The sequence below is a fragment of the Hipposideros armiger genome, unplaced genomic scaffold, assembly GCF_001890085.2.
Source record: "Hipposideros armiger isolate ML-2016 unplaced genomic scaffold, ASM189008v1 scaffold_62, whole genome shotgun sequence".
Taxonomy (NCBI): Eukaryota; Metazoa; Chordata; class Mammalia; order Chiroptera; family Hipposideridae; genus Hipposideros; species Hipposideros armiger.
Genome location: NW_017731412.1, coordinates 1,453,106 through 1,470,894, shown reverse-complemented (window position 1 = coordinate 1,470,894; position 17,789 = coordinate 1,453,106). Strand labels below are relative to the sequence as shown.

General features: G+C 50.7%; 1 protein-coding gene across 1 annotated transcript in view; it reads right to left on the bottom strand.

Moving 5' to 3' along the window:
• The window catches only part of RPH3A (rabphilin 3A), a 101,648-nt gene extending 90,744 nt beyond the window's left edge, over positions 1–10,904 (bottom strand). The window contains exons 1-2 of the mRNA XM_019641575.1: positions 10,751–10,904; positions 10,473–10,593 (exon numbers count right to left, since the gene is read on the bottom strand). The gene's annotated coding sequence lies outside the window, so the exon portion shown is untranslated. The remainder of the gene's footprint in view (positions 1–10,472; positions 10,594–10,750) is intronic.
• Positions 10,905–17,789: the final 6,885 nt, after the last annotated feature.

Below are 17,789 nucleotides of genomic sequence, written 5' to 3'. Positions count from 1 at the left end.
TCAGCTACCGGGAAGGCTCTGAGGCCACCAAATTAGCCATCTGCTTTTTCCAGCCTGTCTGTGACTGTCATTCTGTCACTTTTTGTCAGATTTACACTTTGTCCCTGGCCTGGTGGACCTGCTATGCTTCAGAGCTTTGTAGCTTCGTCACTGTCACCCCTGAAGACTAAACCGTTCTCTGGCCCCTACCTCCCCTTGTGACCTTGGGAAATTGGTTCACCTTAAGGAGACTGGGTTCCTTCGTCTGTAAACAGAGGTAGCAATCCCGGCTCTCCCCTTCAGAAGGTTATTATAAAGTAACATTGGCTCTAGAGATACTTTTCTTGAAAATGTAAGTACTATATAATAATAAACAGCTGATATTTATATAGTGCCCCATGTACTGGGTACTGCCCCAAGTTGCCACACATATATATGTATATTAACTCTTGTAATCCTCACAGCAACTCTTTGAGGGGAAGTGCTATTATTATTCCCATCTTACAGGTGAGCAAACTGAAGCCAAGTAACTTGTCCCAGGTCACAGGCTGGCAAGTAGCACAGCTGGACTTCTAAGGTCTGGAGGCAGCGGCTGTGCGTCTAACCACTGAGCACGCTGCCTCCTGCTGTTCAGCGCGTGCCTGTCAGTTCTCCATCAGAGTGACCTTCACGCTTTGGAGCCAAGCCAGGAGGAGCTGAAGGCTAGAAATCCGTTGCTGCAAAGCTCTGTGTTCTCAAGCAGCATTTTTCAGGTGCTTGATCTGTACAAGAACCCTAAAAAATAAGTGACGTCATGACTGATTATCACCCCATTTTACAGAGCAGAAGAATGAGGTCCCGGAAGGTTCATTTCCCTGCTCTGAAAATTCGGGGTTCAAAAGATCTGAGTTTGAGTCCCTGAGTCTACCCTTTAATGACGACGTGCATTTGAGGAACCAAGACCTCTCTGTCCTCGGTAACCTTAGAGTCCTGGTTTGCAAAATGGGCATAAGGATAAGGCCTCCTTCCCGAGGCCTTGTGAGGATTCAAGGAGATCACGCATGTACATTCGAAGCACAGGACCTAGCCTCCTGTGACTGCTTCGAGACTCGGTGGACAAACCCTTGATTCATTTACTTCCTATACAAAACCGCATCTCTAAGATACAACCGCCATGTGGCACAGCTGGGACCCAAATGAATAGACTCTTAGCTCAGCGGTCTTTCTAGCAAGAGCATGCTGGAATGCTAAAAGCAAGCGGGGAGGCCCCCAGGGCATTGGAGACCACCCTGTAGTAGAGACCTGAGGCCACCCTTACAGTCCGTGTCAACCAGAAATGACAGCCCTGTGGCGCCCCATTGGGATAAAGGCTCCCATCCCAGACCTGCTGCCATGACAACCAGAGGGAGAATTTTCCAGAGCTGGAGGCTGTTCAACCCCAAGGCTTTGGGGTGTCTCTGGGGCCTCTCTGGCCTCTTGAGGACGCCTGCTACCAGTGTCGGCAGCATTTTCCCCTCTGAGCGTGTTCAGGGCCAAGATGGGCCTTTTGGCCGCCATCAGCCTATTTCCAGTTAGAGGGGGAAACCCGGGCCCCGGGGAGTACATAGCGGTGGCTTGGACGGCTGACTGCGGAAAGGGACCGGGGTCTCTCCACACAGTGGGGGAAATGACCAAATACGCAAAAGCGAAACAGAGACTAGATCATGAAAAACTGAGAAAGTGGCCTGCAAGGATCAAGGATGGTCATATATTAGGAAATGAGAAAGAAGAATAACCCAGCTCTCAGCACCTCATGTTAAAACAAAGACTTCTTACTCGTCTACCAAGAGGATGAGCTCCCCGGGGGAAACTGAGGCCAGCTCTCCCCACGTTATAATCAGAAGCAAAGCCCCCTCCTCGTCACCAACATGTGAGCACATGTTCTTTTTCCCTGGGTATTTCTCCCCAAAGCACGTACACACTGTTCAGAGGAGGGCTCACGCGCCAGACCGCCCTGCAGATAATCCGGAGGCATGCACCCCCAGATAAAACCTTCCAAGGAGAAAAAGAGAAAAAACAAATCTAAAGAAACAGCAGCAGGTCCCTTTCTGAAGGGCAGAGGAGGTGTGTCTGGTCTGAATATTGCTTTTTCCCACTTGAGAGGCTGGTCCTTGCCCCAGAACGAGGGTCATCTGCGTTTGTCCTCTGGCCCATTCCCAGTGCGGATGACTCTCTCTGGCCCGGGCTGGCTGGCTCTGGTGAACAACAGGTAGGTCTCGAACGATCAGAGGGGAAGCTGCAAACATCAGAAGCTTGCGTCTTCCATCCTATCTAGCAGCCTTTCCCACAAGCCCCCGATCTCCAGACCCTTGGGAGAAAGATTTGGCCAGACACTTGGCCAGCCTGACATGGGGGCAGCAGCCGCTTCCAGTGGCTCCATCGCCTTCACCAAGCTCCAAAATCCTGCTTAAAGCTGACAGTAATCCAGCCATTGCTCATGGGAGCAAAAAATGCCTAACACTAAAAATGCTAACACGCTGCATGTTAGCCAGCGTGGGATGGGCTTGGGCGGATCTCCCAAAGGACCCCTTACCCGGCACACCCTGTTGGTCTTGCCTCTTTAACCCACTGGCCCCCGGCTGCAGTCAAGGCCCCTCTCCACAGCCCCAGAGTCACGGATGCTGAGCTATTACCAAGAAAAACTCTAACTCCCTGGGGATGGGTCCTGGCTCATCCCCCACCCTCCTCCCCGCTCTTATCCATCGGTAAGACCTGTCTGCGCTGCTGCAGGATACACCCCAAATCTGACCACCGCCTTCCCTGCCACCACCTGGTCCAGACCCCCTCACTAGTCACGGGTCCCCCTCACTGGTCTCCCGGCCTCCACCCCTGCCCTCCTGCCGCCTTGTTCTCCACTCATACAAAAGCGATTGTTACCTAAATTGTAAATTAGGTCATGCCACTCTCCGGATTAAAACCCTCCCCCAAATAAAATAAAATTCAGACTCCTTGCCTACCCTGGCAGGTCCTGCATGCCCAGACCTCAGCGCCTCTCCCGCCTTGTACCCCTCACTTTCCCTGCACCCCACTGGCACTGGCCTCCTTGCTCTTCCGTCAAGACACCGCAGTTGTCCCTGCCCCTGCACGTGCTGTTCCCCCTGCCTGGATAGTTCTGGCTTCTTCTGGAAACTCAGCTCTCCATCCAAACGTTACCATCTCCAAAAGGCTCCCCTGGGCACCCTTTTTAGTAACTAAATGAGCTCTCTTCCCCCCCCCCCCGCCTTCCACTTGTCTTTCTCTGTCACGTCGTACTAGTCCCTGCACAGCACTTAACAGGGCCTGAAATCATCGTGTTGATGCGTGTACTAGTTTGTCACCTTTGTCTCCCTCTAACTAGACTGGAAGCTCTCGGAGGGCAGCGAACTCCGTCTCGTTCACTGCTGCGCCCCCAGTGCCTGGCACGTGGCAGTATACAATAAATATTTAGGAATGAATGAATGAATGCGGGAATGAGTGTGCAGAAAACAGTGGTTCTCAAAGCGAGATTCCTGGATAACAGCAATCTGATCACCCGGGAATGCTTGTGCAAGTTCAAGTTCCTGGGGCCCCATCTTAGTCCCGCTGAATCAGAAACCCTGTGTTTCAACAGCCGCCCAGGGGATGCTGACATCGACCGGCTCAGATTGCAACATCTGGCCCCCAACTATCTGCCATCTCTTACCCACATCCCCTTTTGTGACAAATGAGTGAATACCCGGCTGGGTAGTCAGTCTTGTCGGGGGAGGGTGGTAGGGAACAAGGACGTCTCAGCCCCCCAGCTCCGGCTCTTGACTGACCACTGGGCTCTGAGTTCCCAGGCAGTCTTCACGCCCCAGGACGACGCAGAGAACAGGGTGGGCTTCAGAGGCCGCTGGGTCCCTCGCCCTGAGCAGGAGGGCAGGCGACTGGCCAGGAAGGTCGCATGTCTGGCCTTTTGAAAGCTCCACAAAATCCCAAGCACTTGACATAGGGATAAGATCACCAACGCTTCCTGGTGGGCCTGATGAGCCTTTTGTGATTTCAACATGGAAAGCCCTGCATGCCAAGCGTCCCCTTGGTCCCAGGCACACGGGGACAGCTGGTCACCCTACTTGTAGGCCTGACTTGGGGGCGTCTCAGAGACTCAGAAATGCATTTCCTTCACAAGCCATTTCAGTATATCTGCATAGAAGACCCTAAAGATGGGGTGGGGTTAGGAGTTAGGAGAGGAAGGAAGAAAGAGAGTAGGGGGGACAGGAAAGGGGGGAGGCCGGGGCAGGGAGACAGGAGAGATGGAACGAAAGGGAATGAAGGAGAGGAAAGAAGGACTACGAGAGGAAAGACAGGGAATTGTTAAGTAGAGAGAGAGCCAGAGAGAGAGAGAGACAAACGGAGACTTAAGAGACACAGCGATAAGCTGACAGTTGGAAGGGGACGGGGCCAGGGGCCAGGCTGGGGGACAGAATGGACCACACAGATGCTCTGTGCCAGCATCTCGCATGAAGGGCCTCCCAGCGAACTTGAAGAAACTGTCCCTCTTTTTAGCAGCCCCAGAACGCTTCCCCACCACCGTCCCTGCTGGCACCGAAACCTGCTTACATAATCTGTTCTCTCCTGAAAGCAGCTTCCATTCACAAGTCGCTGCTTGTCATTGTGCAGATGCATTAAAGAGGAAAAAAGAGGAAAAAAAAAAAAAAAAAGGAAAAAGGAAAGAAAAAGGCAAGTGAATGAACTCACTCAGATTATATTGACAGACAGGAGCTTTCTTTCCCCCTCACTCTCCAAATAAATCCTTCACAAACTGAGCATCATTATGATGCTGTCAGACGAGCTTCCTCTAGAAGATTCATTAGGGAGGGGCAGGCAGAACCCCCGGCTTCCCGAGGCATGCTATCTTGCTCACTAGCTGGATTACTAAATCAGAGCCTGACACAGCTCCCTTACAATGAGATTTCAGCAGGCATTATGTCATTAAAACTAATGACAGCAAGGCAATTACTTCGAGGAAACCACGGTGACTTTGCACATGGCAGGCTGGTGCCTCTGCACTGCGCTGTTGTCTCCCCATGTCCCTGGCCCAAATGGGGAGCCAAAGTGGGCTAAGAAGAACCACCTCTGTCCCCTCAGGCCCAAGGCCTGGCCAAGGTTTCCAATCTTTGTTACCTGGCCACGGAGCCATCTGATAACCAAAGTACCTGGATCCTGCCTGAGCAAGAAGCACCCCCCTGGGGTACCCTGAGGTTAGAAGTGAATGGGGGGTCAGCCCTGCTAGGCCCAGCTCACACTGCTGTGGGAAGCTGAAGGATTCAGTCACAGTAATTAAATGGTGTGTGTGTGTGTGGAGGGGGGCTACTGGCCTGATTCATATGCTGCTTAGCCTCTTGGGGGGTGATGGGGGAGGGGAGAACCTCGGCAAAATGTCTGAGGCTTGCAGCACACCTAGAACTGTTATAACTAACACTTGTAAAAGCGTTTTGCATTTCACAAAATCTCCTTTATCTAGAGCAGCGGGGTCCGGTGAAAACATAGGTCCCAGGGCCCTACACTCGCACTTCCGGAGGGTACTGGTCTAGCGTGCAACCCAAGAGCTGGCCTGGGGTTCTCTTGGGCATCAAGAGATTTTTTTTTTCCACCCCCCAGAAGAATGTGACTCCAGCAACGTTTATCTTTCTCTGCCTTTTGCCCTCTCTCCTACCTGCAAGATTGGTGTGCAAACTCTTGTCCCCGCACTTTTCAGAAAGGGTTTTACAACTCCTCCTCCCTAAAGTGTAAATGACGAATAAGACTGGATGTATCGCCCCACCCCAAAGCACCTGGTTTTCACCCAAGAGCAAAGCCTTAAGACAAAGAATAAGACCTTAACGGACGGAATTTCAGATTAGCAGTGAACGAAGTATTTCAGGTTAACCAAGGAAGCCCTTTGTACCACCCCTCAAAAGACCACATTTTGCAGGTAGCCATTTACTTTATTGGAGTCCCAAAGGGGTTGTCATTGTCACCATTTTATTCCTAATGCCCACCAGGGTGCCAGGCATACTGTAAGTACTCAATAAATGTGTGTCGCATGAATAAATAAATGTCCACGAATGCTCTGGCAGGAAGACAGAGAGGCCTATCAGTGGCCTGTAGCAAATCGGAAATGAAACTCTAGAAATGACTCATCATAATCAGCAAACACTAAGTGCCTACTGCATGCAGACCTCTGGCTGGACCACAGGCCAAGGCACCTCCCCAAACTGACCTGTCCACTAGTCCATCAACTGAGGTTTCTACCTCCCTCTGCCTCTCCCTCTTCATCTCTCTCTTCCTCCTTTCCTTCCTTCCATTCACTCATGCAAGTCATTGCTGAGCACCTGCTGTGTGCTAACCCTGACTCCAAAAATGGAGATGGCCCAGCTGTGGCCCTGAAGAAGCTCGCCTGTAGCAGCACCTCAGAAGCCCCATGTAGGAAGCGAGGGAGAGCTCAGGTCTCCTAGGAAAAACGCACAGGCTCTGAGCTGGGAAGCTGGGATGATTCAGCAAAGGCCTCCCAGGATTTGAAGGAACAAAAGCCTCTGAAGAGCCCATAGGATTTCTCCTCCTGGGACCCCTTCCTGCAGGGCCTGCCCACCACACTCACAGCTGCCCTGATCCTGGGGGCCTCACAAGAGTTTTAAGGGAAGGAGGTCGTTAGGCCCATTTCAAGGATGCAGAAACTGAGGTCCAGGGACCTCCAGCAACTGTGTGAAAACCACATGGGGAGTAACAGGGACGGAAAGTCCCCTGTCCCCAAGCCACGTCCTCTCTCTCCTGGGTCCCAAGGCTGTGTGATCCTCCTCTCCCTCGCCCCTCCTGTTTGGGTCAAGGGTGACTTCACCATTCCCGCCACCAACATCATCCCCACTAACATCTGCTGGACACTTATTCCTTTCCAGGCTCAGGACGAAGCACTCTGCAAATGTTAATTCTTAAAATTCTCACAATTCCTTTATTATCCCCACTTTACAGATGGAAAAATTGAGGCCTAGAGAGGTGAAGTGACACAGCCAGAAAGTGCTAGAACCAGGATCTACACTCAAGAGCTGTATTTCCAGAGCCCATGCTCTTGGTCACCACACCGAAATTCCTTAATATACCTGAGGAAACCAAATCTCAGAGAGGTTAAGGGTCTTGCCTAAAGTCACACAGCAAGGCAGCACTGGAGTCAGGATTCAAACCCAGGTCTGACAGCCCCTGGAGGCTCAGACAGCTGGTTAAAGAGGCAGACGGGGATGAGGGACAGGAAGCGGGGCGGGGTGGGGGGGGCACTGTTAACGTGGGGCGTCCTTCACTCTCCCAGAACACTGAGAATCTCCATCCTGGGTGGCAGCCGAGTAATGTAAGCCCAGCAGCTCCTGCCCACCACTACTGGTCCTGGGTTTATTTTTATCCCCCGGTTACAGTCACAGCGCTGAACAGGAATACACTGCGCCGCTGACTTCTCATCGCTCTCACATCGGCTCCTGATCTGTCTGCTCTGACGACCAGCTACCCGCTCAAAGGGGACAGAGAGCAGAAGACAGGTCCATATGTCATGGTGGTTTTTAAAAGGAAGTCACGTGCTCTCTAGGACCTGTGTGCAGAGAGCGAGGGGGTTAAATAAAGAGTAAACACCACAGCCTACAGACAAACCCCAGAGCAGCCATCCTGACTGGAACACGCAGCCTTGGACAGGCAGCCAGGATGTGTGCAAGCAGTGAGAAGAGGAAAAAGGCAGAGCCAACTGGGGAGACGACGTTCCAGGCCACCCTTTTGCAATTGCAGACTCTCTGGCTGCTGCCTCTCTTCTGCCAGCAAGAAAGAAAATGTCCACATTTGTCTCCACGGCTATGCTCACCTATAACAAGCTATGGGCTGGCAGGGTGCTGCTGTGCTGTCCTCCCTCCATATCCCAGGCTGGGTGGGGGCCGTGCGGGCTGCTGGAGCCAGGAGTGAGGGAGGGTGCCTTGTGTTCATGATGGTGGATTCGTATGTTGCTGCGCTGTGACTTACTGTGTGGTCTTGGGCAAGTTGCTTTCCATCTCTGGGCTCCCTCTCCAAAGAGGTGAGACTAGATCAGAGATCCTAAACCTGAGGCGCTCAGGTGGGCATTAGGGAGGGTCCATGAACCCCGTGAGGTTGTGCATTTGTGGGACTATACATCTTTTCAGAGTGTAGGTTCTCAAAGGGGTCCTTGCCATCACCCCTGGGGTAAGTCTCTACAGGGCTTTCACATCCTGCAAAATCTGTATGTCTGTGCATCTGAGGCCATAAATAAAGCAGAGCCCTCTCCAGTTGAACACAGGTTTCCAGGAACCTACCAAAGTTCTCACAAGAGACCCCCATGCCATCCCAATGTACTCCGAACAGAGACTCCTCAACACACGTGATAAATTTCCAAAGACAGTGCCAACCATTCCTAGAAGCATGCATGCACACACGCACACCTAGCACTCACAGAACCTCAGAGCTGGAAGGGGTCTTGGGGGTCACAAAACTACCGTATTGCACAGATGGGGAAACAGAGGCCCAGACAGTGGAGGCCGAGCTGGGGCCAGAAGCCAGGTCCAGGCTCATTCCAGAAGCTTCCGTTTCCTTCTTCCTGGTGCACCACAATGCACCATTTCTAATGTGAAGGGGGAGGAGGGAGAGCAGCCTCTTGGATCTTAGCCACCCCCCGAGGAAGGAAGGCTGGGAGACAACAAAGAGAGGCTTGAAAAGCACCCACATGTGGACAACCCAAACCTGGCCGCCCCAGCTAGGCTGGCATGCACTGCACGGTTGAACCAGTCATTAAAATAGTAAAACACTCCTCTACTGGATGGTGATGTTGCACTGAGGCCCTCGAGGTTCCCTTGCTCCTCCTCCAGTCCGCCCCAAACCTCCACGTAAAACAGCAATTTAAGGGTTAACCCTCAGCTCAGCAGGGGGCCCTTAAGCCCCCCCCCCCCACTCCAGAGCCCCAGCCATGGTCCAGTCTGACCAGCCAGTGCTGAAGTTCAGTATTTTAAATATCACCCAGGGCCCCATCTGTGGCTCCTCATTTGAAACTACATTTTTTTGAAACTAAATTTCCTCACGTTCATCATTTATACTTGAGACTTCCCAGGGAGGAAACTAAGGCAATTTCCTCCTCAAGGTCACCCCGTGAGGGACTCCCGGGATTGTGAGGACCAAACCTTGGGCACTAACCACTGAGCAACCCTCCCCCTCGGCCTCACATGTCCTGCCTGAGCAGGCACATGCCCTGGGTTTGTGGCTTCCCCACATGGCTCCGGGGCTGGAGATGATGGCTGAGTGGGCCCTGCTAATATGCCAGGCTTGATAGTCTCTGAGGCTGATGTTCAATTCCTCCCACCTCCAAGAACACGAACTTAAAAGAGGAAATCCTTAGGGATGCAGAGGACTGAAGCGGCCCCTGACATAATAGCGAAGATGCTAAAAATAAGGACCTTCATCTCCAGAAAGGTAGATGTAATCGAAGCAGGAGGCAAAGAGAAATCCCCTTTTGATAAGTTACAGATTAGCAGCAAAGGCATTTTAAAATTAAATGTGAGTTTTTGGATTCAGTTGCAAGGGACCTCCGCATCCCACTTAGTAACAGGTTGGTGCAGGCTTATCCCGTCAGGATCTCAGATAAAGAAATCAGGGCAGGGTATACGCTGCCCTGCAACAGATTTGAAGCTGGAGCCTGGAGCCCTTACCCGGAATCTGAACAAACCCTGTCCCCTTCTTTCCCTACTCTGAGACAGGCTCAAGGATGAAGTCTCCCGGCTGGTGCCAGGATGCACCCCCTCCCCCCATACAATCACTTACAGGTTACACCACCTGTGAAAAGAAGACATCGTCTGCTCAGCAGACAGCTGTCTGCTCCCCCTCTGGCTTGCCCAACCACTCACTCCAAGCAAAATGTGGTCTTTTCATGGCTCCCAGCTCTCCCATCTCAGGAAGCTTAGAACAACCAAGCTTGCCATAAACCTCCACAGTTAAATTATTCAGCTGTCCCCGGAAGGTGGTACAATCTGAGTCCTGTCCTATGCAAACCTCACCTGGTGTGCCGAGGTGACCCTAGGCAAGGGTTAACCTTCCAGCCTCAGGTGACCCTATCCCACCCAGGGCCAAGGTATGCCCACCCACTAGATCGGAACACCCAGAGATCCTCCATGCCAAGCTGGCCGGCCCACAAAGGGTTAAGTCACTCAGAGAACTGCCGGCTACTTTCAACAGCTTCTGCTGCAAGGGAGAGGGCAAATTGGGCAGAAGCCACGATTTTTATCGCAATGCCTAAAACATGAGCACATTTTATCCCCTCCCTAGGCACTGAGCCGAAATCTAATTTGGCTTTGGGGTACCGCCTGGGCAATCAACACTGCAGAATGTGGGTAAATAAATGTGGTCATTTCCTCAACACCCCTCCCCTCCCACCACCCTCCATCCCACCAGCTCACGTACACACCTCCTCGCAACTGGGATTCCGATACCCCCAGCCCAATTGCCCAATTGAGAAGACTATCACTTACCACAACACCAGAGGATTGCAGGGGGTACGGGTAAGCCAAATTCTTGCCAACTCCTCCCTTCCCGGCTGGGTGGGAAGATTCTAACTCCCGATGACTTGGTTTGAAGGCTCAGTGGAGGTGCCTGAAAGAAAATTGTTCATTTGACTCTCCTACTCTTCCCAAAATAAAATCAAAGCACCAACACACAGACAGACAGACAGACAGACAGACAGACAGACACACACACACACACACACCCTACCCCCTAAATCATGCAGGACCAAGACAAAAAGAAATACCACTGCTGGAAGAAAAGTCAGACCAGTCAGTGGAAAAAGGCAGAAGGCAGTCCCTCAGACTGCTCTCCACATGGATGAAGGTTTTTGCTCTGTGAGCCTTCTTGCTCGCTTGCTCTCTCTCTCTCTCTCTCTCTCTCTCTCTCTCTCTCTCTCTCTCTCTCTCTCTCTCTCTTTCTCCTCTCTCTGTCGTCCGCGTACGCAACTCCAGGCTGCTGGCAAACCAATATGCTTCCCCAGTGCCCGAATCAGTGGCGGCTGCCACCACTGCTGCAAAGCCCAGTGTGAGCAAGGGAGTGGGCAGCAGCTTCCCGGCGCAGGGGAACCAAGCCTACCTCCCACCCGTGATTTATGTGTGAGGTGCCTGGAGAAAGAGAGGTGGGAGGCCGGGAGGAGAGGTTGGGCGCACCCGAAATCCCAGCTGGTCGAAAACGGCAGTCAGGAGATTGGCAGTCAGCACCGCGGACAGCGCTAAGACGTGGCGGAAGAGGGGATGGGCGGGAAGAGAGAACCCTCAGGCGGCGAAGTTAAGTTATTGGATGGTTAGAGCAGGGAAGGGGGGAGTCCAGAGGGAGGGGGAGACGGGACTTCTCAACCTCACACCGTGAAGTCAGCGGCAGCCTACCTACCACACACACTTGTTCTAATATGGTCCCTCACTCTCAAAGCAAAGGAGCTGTAACTTCGCAGCCCCTTGCCCACACACGCCCCCCAGTCCTTCGCTGCTCGTCTCTGCTCAGAGACGAGTCTGACCCCAAATCAGCCCAGCTGACAGGTCCTCATCCACATGGTTGCAGATTTCTGACCTGGACCTTGGGTGCCTCGGAATTCAGAGCAGAAAAGAGGAGGCTTAGAAAACAAAGACTTGTAAGGGGCAGGTTGGGGATGTCTTAGTTGAATAAGCACTTGACAGGTTCTGGGAACCAGGTCTAGCCCTTACACAACCTTGGAGAAGTCACGTAATGTCTCCAAATCCCATCTATTAAACAAGGCTATGACTCTCCGATCTTCCGAAAGATAGGAAGCAAGAGGTTAAAAAGCAACAATAAAAACACCCAAGTTGTGGGCGGCTATGATCCCATGACCCATAATCTGTCCTAGGATTCAAATGTTTTGACAGCGGAAGAAAGAAACCGATGGCCAGCCCAGGATGGTATCGTGTTTTCCCGGAAAATAAGACCGAGTCTTATATTAATTTTTGATCCAAAAGACGCACTTAATTCATTTATTCATGTACAAAAATCTACATTTATTCAAATACAGTCATGTCTGGCTGACGATCTTAACTGGGGCTTATGTTTGGGGTGGGGCTTATATTACAAGCACCCTGAAAATCATGCTAGGGCTTATGTCCCCGGTTAAGTCTTATTTTCAGGGAAACACAGTATGTGCCAGTCTCTGTGTGGTTTCAGCAGGATGATGCTGGGAGATTATAGGAAATCTAAATCAGAAAACTGAACCTTGGCCAAAGACCCATCCCCAAAAGATCCAGACTGACCTTTTGAAGTGAAATCACTACATGGACAAGAAAACAAAATCATTAAAGGGAGAAATACACAAAGAGAAATTGATTCCCCTGGCTTTCAGTGTTCCCGATCTCCAGGGCCCTACACCTGCTTACTATGGGGAAAGGACAGGAAATCTTAAAGAGACCAAAATCTGTTTAGACTTTCTCGGCAATGTGAAGGTGAACACTCTTTAGTGGGGACCCTCCTCTAAAGTGCCCCATTCAGATGGCCCAGGGTGAACTGCCACATCTGTCACTTAATTCTCTTCTTGAAAAGTAGAACTTAAGATGTCAGAAACTTAGAGACCATTTAAAAAAATTTTTTTATTGGGGAACAGCCATGGTCATTGGTTACACGTGGCTTTCATGCTACAATGGCATAGTTGACTCTTTTAAGGAGGGTGCAGCTCACAGTGGCCCATGCGGGGACCGGCAACCTTGGTGTTATCAGCATCACGCTTTAACCAACTGAGCTAACCAGTCACCCCCTAGAGACCATTTTTAGAGTGTCACCTTATGTGAGAATGATGATGGTGATGGTGATGGTGACTATGGTGAAGATTTTGATGGTGGTGGTGAAGGCAGCTATCATTTATTGAAAACCAACTATGTGCCAGCCATTCTTCTAGGAACTTTACCTATATCATCTCCTTGACCAATACCCTTTGAGGGTACTATTATCCCCATTTTATAGGTGAGGAAACTGAAATTCAAGAAAAGTCCCTCGCATAAGGTTACACAGTTAGTCATAAACACAGGATTCAAACGCTGGGCTGTAGGATTCCAAAGACTATGTTTCAGAGTGTCTCTCTCAGAGTCAAGTTCAAGCTCATTCTATAATTTTTTTGGCAGAATCGCACTGACTCATCTCTGGGAAGAACCTATGACACAAGTTTAATCCCCTTACTTTATCTCTGGAGAAACAGAGGGCCAGAGAGGTGCAGAGACCTGCCCATCGCCAAAGAGTTAGAAAGTGGCAGAGTTGAGTCTGGAGCTCAGGCCTTTTAGATGCCAGGGCCTGTGTTCTAGTGCCTAGAACAGCGCCAGGCACATAGTTGGCCCCCAGCAAATGCCTGAATGATCCAAGAAACCTAGAGAGAGACTCAAGTTCCAAAGGCTGATGCTGGTGGAATCAGCTCCCAGTCCCAGGGCTGTCTGCTCCACCTCACAGCTTCCCTGGGCATTAGGCTCGAGTTCTGGGGGGGAGGGGGTGTCTGTGATGAAGTCAGGTCCCCGTTAGGGAATGAAAATAGCTACCATCTGCTGAATGCCTTAGACACCTACCATGTGTCAAGCGTTGTACTAAGCATTTCCCAGTTACTGTCTCCAGTCTTCACAGCCACATGAAGTGGCTGTTGTTGCTGTCCCATTTCCAGACAAGAAGACTGAGTCTCAGACTGGTGAAGCGAAGCCCTTAAGCTCACACAGCCAGGAAGTGGCAGAGGCAGAGATGCAAATCCCCATTGCTTCTAACTCCAAGGCCTGTGTTCTAGTTTTTTCTTGAACTGTCCCTTCCCCCAACCCCCCCGGAGGTTCCTGTGGGAGTAAAAAGGAGACTCAAATTGCTGCCCACCCCACCCTGGTTTCAACTAGAGCAATTGTGCTTTTAACTGTTTTGCATACTGGGCATCTGCCCAAGTCTTCATTGACACAGGGCTTTGCAGCAAAATTTAAAAAATGAGAATATGGTTGAAGCCAGATCAGTGCACCTTCCCTGGTGACCATGCCATCTAGGAACTGGCCCCGCCTTCTCAGGGGATTTTGCCCCCGCCCTCCTCACCTCTCTGGTCACCACCTTCAAACCCCTCTTCTGTCCTGAGAGTTCTTCCTCCAAAGGGCCAGCTGTTGCTGTAACCTCTGACAACTCTGCCGCAGGGAGCCGCCTGGAAACCGGATATCTCAAGGCTGAGCTAGCCAGGCTCTGATCCTCTCAAAGGTGGAGCACTGCAAAAGGGATTTCTCAGGGACCTGGGTTCAGACAGCTGCACCGTCCAGTCCTTGTTCCACTGAGGCCAGAGGCAGCCCAGGGAGACTCTCCGTCACCCCCCCAGGGCAGTGACGGTGGTGGCGATAACTCTAACAACAAAAGCTACCCAACTGTTTTCTGGGTGACTCAGGTCCACCATATTATTACTGCATCGTCACAACCATCCTATATGTTAAGATGGTAATTGTTGTATTTTCATTTTACAAATGAGAATACTGAGACCCAGCCACCTAAAGCAACTAGCCTGCGGCCGTTTAGTTCAAAGTCGGGCAACTGGGATTTGAACCAAGACCCTGTGGGTTTATAACTACTATGTTCTCTGACATCCCTAACTATAATTGCCTCTCCTGTTTATTTTTGGGTGCTTATTATTCACCAGGATGACATGCTTTGTCATCCCAGCACTTGTCATGACTTATAACAGTACAATGAAGTCGTGTCACATTATTTGCCCATCTTAGAGGTGAGGCAATTAAATACAGAGAGGTTAGGTGACTTGCCCAAGGTAACACCGCTAGGAAGAGGAGGGAGGGAAGGGTGTGAATCTAAGCTGAGATAGCTAAGAAAGAAAAAACGTTCCCATTTTACTCACCAAGTGGGGCTGAAAAATGGCCCCAAATGATTTCGATGTCCTCCTTATCCCCAGACGTGGGGAATACATTACCTTACCTTCCAAACAGGACTTTACAGATATGATTAAGGTAAGGATCTTAAAATGGAGAGTTTACCCTCTCCAGTTATCTGGGTGGGCCCTATGTAATCACAAGTCTTTACATGGAAAGAGGGAGGCAGGCGGGTCAGAGGGGAGAGATGCTGACAGAATGTGGGAGAGGGAGAGAGAGGGAGAAAAGGTACTATGATACGATGCCAGCCTTGAAGATGGAGGAAGAAACCCCAAGCCAAGGAATGTGGGCCGCCTCTTGAAGTTGGAAAAAGCGAGGACATAAAGTGTCCCCTGTCGTCTCCAAGGGAATGCAGCCCTGAGGACTTCTGACCTCCAGAACTGCAAGATAATAAATCCGTGTTGCTTTAAGCCGCTATGTTTGTTATTCGTTACAGCAGCAAGAGGAAACCAAGGTAGCAAGTCTGCCAGGGGACCCTACGATGAGAAGCCCATAGCAAAACAGCCTTAGGGGTGGCGACTGAGAGCCCTCTTAGCCGGAGGACCCAATATTTCAATCATATCACAGCCTGTCCTAAACAATAGCGTGTGTGTGTGTGTGTGTGTGTGTGTGTGTGTGTGTGTGTGTGTGTATAGAAGGAGTCCCTAAGAGAAAGAAGCGATGCTCAAGGCTCTCGCCTCACCACCAGGCTCTGTAGCCGGGTGGCACTGCCGGGCGTGCAGAGCTTTGTTCATTCTCTCCTTCTCTTTTAAGAGCCTCCAGGGAAACGCTATCATCAGGAACACAAAAGGGAAGAAGATATGTCACAGGAGCACAACTCATCCCGGGGGATCAGTCAAAGACGAAACAAGTAAATGGAGCAGATAGACAGGAGAGCAAGAAACAGAGAGAGGAAGAGAAAAAGCCAAAAAAAGGGGAAGAATTGTTGGGCCCCTGAGATTGGCCTACGTGCCCTGGCAGGCCCCTTCCCACTGGGAAAGGAGCGAGTCTCATGGAAGCTCATTAGCCCCCTTCGGAGAAGATAGGGTAATTACAGAAAAGACACCACAGGACTGGGCGAGACAACAAGTATTTATTAATCCGTCAATTCGGTGTTGTCAGGCACAAGGTACTGCCAGGGGAAAGAGGCTAGGACCTGCCTTCTGGTGCTCTGAGCTTCAGTCTTGGCCCCCACCCACCCCAACTCACCAGCTGTGAGACCTTGGACATGTCACTCGCATGCTCTGAGCCTCAGTTTCTTCAACTGTAAAATGGGACTACAACACCTTCCCCCACCTACCTACCCACGTAGCCGGGGCGTTTCATTGAGCTAATGGATATGAGCGAGGGTTGGATGCTCTAAATAACAAAGAGCAGCTACCATCTAGTAAGCACCTACTGTGTGCTGTGTGTTTAACTACACTCCTTTTTTCCTCAAGGAAGCATCCAGCCCAAAACTACCATAGGTGCTGGACAAGGAGCGTTGGCAGAGATGATATAATGAACTGGTTTTAAAGGCAAGGTTATATGGTAAGGCTGCTTAGGTTCTAGTCTGGCTCTGCCACGAACTGATACAAACTGTGTGGCCTGGAGGAAGTTACTAAACTTCTCTGTGCCTCAGTGCCCCCATCTGTGAAATGGGAGATAATGACAGTACCTCCTCATAGGGTTGTCATTAGGATTGCATTAGCGAATCTAAGCGAAAGCACATAGAACAGTGCCTGGCATACAGGAAGCATGACGCGTATCACCTTTATTTATCATTGTTGCTATTATGATTTATTGAAGAGAAGTATTGTGCAAAGAACGGTGCATGTTGTGCTGAGATACAAACAATGACGCGAGGTGGTCCAGGGACACATAGCTTTTTAAGGTTTACAGGTTACCTATTTATTTTAAAGTGCCTTAGAAAAATAGCATAGTTCCATTTCCAGTAGTGACACAATGTTTTTTTTTTTCTTTGCAAATGTACTTAAGTTGATATGGTGTAGGGCTAAAATAAGCCTGATTTTTCCTTCTGTTCCAGCACCTCAACAGCATTACCAGCCCTGAAATCAGCCCTCTAGGTATGCTGGGTTCACCCAAGTCCCCTGCCCTTAGGACGTGGCTTCCCAGTTATTCTAGTGAAACCAGAAACATGGTCTTTTTCTGTGAAAATAAAGGAAGCATGCAGGATCTTCCCTCTCCCTGCTCCCGCCCCCCCACACCCCCAGAACCTGCTTCTGGTCTATAACAAACAAATAACTAACACTTATTGAAGATAGACCATATGTGCTCGAATGTCCCTCATCTGAGCTCCTACGCCTCTATCTGGATCCAACCTACCCTGGAACCGGTTCCGCCATCACGCTGGATAGTCTGAGAACGCAGCTCAGTCCTGTATGTCTCTGAATCCTCAGGGCCCAGGACAAATGTGATGTTTGGTCAATGCTGAATAAGTGAATTATTCTTAGAACTGTTGATGCTTCTATCCTTTCCTTACTGGAACCTCAGGAAGGGGGCACCTGACCACCTGAAACGGCATGTTTCGTTATCGTAAATGGGATATGTCAGTAGTTCGTGCGATTCTGCAAGGAGCCCCCTACCTTCATGATGCTGCTACCTGTGAACACTTTTCGGAAGACCTGGGCTAGATCACCATCCCAGGCGGTCAGCACCAGAGCTGCCGGCCCCGGGAGAGAGCTGAATGAGCTGGGGGAGGCCGGGAAAGCTGCCCGGGGAGTGAAATCTGAGCTGCCTGAACTTGGACAAGTGGAAATAAAGGAGTAGAGTGAAGAGCAGCTTGAGAAAAAAGCTCAGATGTCCTGACGCCCACCAAGGTGTGAAGAATGGAGGGGCTGACATTTGCTGAAAGAATCTACATTTTCCAAAGGAGCTTTACGCTCTGATGGGAAAAGGATGAACCTATCATGGCGGGCTGGGGGGGGGGGTTCCCAGGCACTGTGC